The sequence below is a fragment of the Alexandromys fortis genome, unplaced genomic scaffold, assembly GCF_014885135.2.
Source record: "Alexandromys fortis isolate MF-2015 unplaced genomic scaffold, M_Fortis_MF-2015_v1.1 scaffold_54, whole genome shotgun sequence".
NCBI lineage: Eukaryota > Metazoa > Chordata > Mammalia > Rodentia > Cricetidae > Alexandromys > Alexandromys fortis.
The window spans coordinates 10931064-10934125 of NW_026067958.1; positions in this window are offsets into that span (position 1 = coordinate 10931064).

Here is a 3062-nt window from a genome sequence, read left to right on the forward strand (position 1 = left end):
TCAATACAAGAAGGCACGGTTTATGCCATAAAAATTATGTCCAAAGATGAGAACTTATCTCTAATGGACAAACTTCATACTTTAGAATCCTCAATGAAGGCTTTGGAACATAATTCTGGACAGGAGATACAGATATTGCAGAAAGCAATGGTGAATAGAACTGAAAAGATTGAGGAATTTCTAAATTCTGATGAAGAAGAACAAACGGAAGAAAGGCAAATTTTAACTACATCTGTGGGTAAATCCCTCCGGGACAATTTCCACAAATGTCTACCTACAGCTCTACCTGCCTTTCCAGTAATAACAACAGAGAAGGTGATTGGTTCCAGTAACCTTAACATGTAACCAGTAATCATAAAATATAACCCTGACCCTAACCCTAACACTAACCCTAAACCTAACCCTTAACCTAAACCTAAACCTAACCCTAACCTTAACCCTAATCTTAACCCTAAAAATAACCCTAAACCTAACCATAACCCTAACCCTAATCCTAAACGTAAACCTAACCAGGAACCAGTAACCAGTAACCAGTAACCCTAACCAGTAACCAGTAATAATAAAACATAAAACCCTTACCCTAAATCTAACCTTAACCCTAACCCTAACCAGAAACCAGTAACCTGTAACCCTAACCAGTAACCAGTAACCCTAACCAGTAACCCGTAATTATAAAATATAACCGTAACCCAAAACCTAAACATAACCCTAACCCTATCTCTAACCCTAAACCTAATTCTAAACCTAATTCTAATCCTAACCTTAACGCTAACCCTAAGCCTAACACTAAGCAGTAACCAGAAACCAGTAACCAGTAACCCTACCCAATGACCAGTAGCCAGAAACCCTAACCAGTAACCAGTAATCATAAAACATAACCCTAACCCTAACCGTAACCCTAATCCTAACCTTAACCCTAAACTTAACCCTAAGCCTAACCCTAACCCTAAGCCAACCGAATCCTCTAACCCTAACACTTACCCTAACCCTAACCCTAACCCTAACCCTAACCTTAACACTAAACCAATCCTAACGCCTAACCCGACCCCTAAACCTAAACATAACCCTAACCCTAGCTCTAACCCTAACCCTAATCCTAACACTAACCCTAACCCTAACCCTAACCCTAATCCAACCCTAACCCCTAAAACTAACACTAACTCTAACACTAATCCTAAAACTAACCCTAACCAGTAACCACTAAGCACTAACCAGTAATGATAACCAGTAACCAGTAACCCTAGCAAGTATCCAGTAACCAGTAACCCTAACCTGTAACCAGTAATCATAAAACATAACCCTAAAAATAACCCTTACCCTAACCCTAACCCTAACCCTAACCCTAATCCTAAACCTAAACCTAAACCTAAACCTAACCAGGAACCAGTAACCAGTAGCCAGTAACCCTAACCAGTAAACAGTAACCAATAACCCTAACCAGTAACTAGTAACCATAAAACATAACCCTAATCCTAAACCTAACCCTTACCCTAACCCTAACCCTAACCCTAAGCCTAACCCTAACCCTGACCAGTAACCAGTAACCAGTAACTTTAACCAGTAACCCTAACCAGTAACCAGTAATCAAAAAACATACCCTAACCCTAACCCTAATCCAGCCCTAACCTCTAAACCTAACACTAACTCTAACACTAACCCTAAAACTAACCCTAACCCTAACCCTAACCCTCGGTAGGGGAGCAGGGAAGCACATATCTTAGTTAAGGGAGCCACCTTAGGGTTGGCAAGAGACTTGAACTTAGAGTGGCTCCCAGGAGCCCAAGGCGATGTCCTCAGTTAGTCTCTTGGGAAGCTGAGGATAGGGAACCTGAAATGACCCTATCCTATAGCAATACTGACGAATATCTTCCATATCACCATAGAACCTTCATCTAGTGATGGATAGAGATAGAGACAGAAACCCACACTGGAGCACTGGACTGATATCCCAAGGTCCCAATGAGGAGTGGATGGAGGGAGAACATGAGCAAGGATGTCAGGACCACGAGGGGTGCACCCACACGCTGAGACAGTGGGGCTGATCTATTGGGAGCTCACCAAGGCCAGCTGGACTGTGACTGAAAAAGCATGGGATAAAACCAGACTCTCTGTGTTATTCCTTGGAAACTACAGCTCCCAGACTTCCCCTGGATCACCTGCGTGCGTGCTGGTCACGCCCAGGTGAAGACCATTACTCCCAGATAACCTTGCGCCCCCAGTTAAAAGCGAGCGCTCCACGAGGTTTCGGCCTCTCGCTCCCTTGGCCCTTTCCCCCCTACCCTTGTGTGTCTGCACGTCCCGCCCTTATCGTGTTCCCCTCTCCCCATTAAACACACCCACGTGGGAACCGCGTGTCTTGTCCTTCCTTTGCGCGTGTCCCGTCTATCCTGTGTTTGTCCACACACCCACGCCCGCCCCGCCGCCGTTTTAAAGGAATAATATTGGTGCCGTCGACTCGGGGACTTCTTCGTGCCGGATTCTCCACCCGAGGTCCGGGCTCCGGGCCTCTGGCGCCTCCCGGGGTCCGGGACCTCACGCCGGACACAAAGTCAGAACCGGGACCATCAACCACCACAGCCCTCTACGGCCATCTCCCTCCTTGGTACGCCTAGGGACGTCCGGCCGGCTTCCCCTGGCTAATCCGGGTTGGAATTGCCTTTCCGGTCCCCCCCCTCCCTTCTCCTGGCGAATTTGATTCCGACACCACTGGGAGTTCTGTACTCCCAGACGATTCTCGCCAGGGTCGTTGCCCTGGCCGCCCCCCCTTTTTTTTCCTCTGTCTTCCTTCCCCTCCTTATCGTCGGCGTAATTTTCCCCACCTGGCCAGGTTGATTCCCGTCGGTTGCCGAGGTCGGGCCACTTCCGCGGCCCCTCCCGGCCGGGTTTCTTCCCTGTCGGTTGCCAGGTTCCGGGACAGTTAGTCTGCCCCCCCATGGCCTTCCGGTTACTTGGGACGCCAATATCTGGAACCTGCCGTATTCTGGGCACCTCTGCTTGCCTCTGGCTGTCGGTACCAAATCTCGCCATAGGGTCAAAACAATCCAAGACAATTCCTCCTGGTT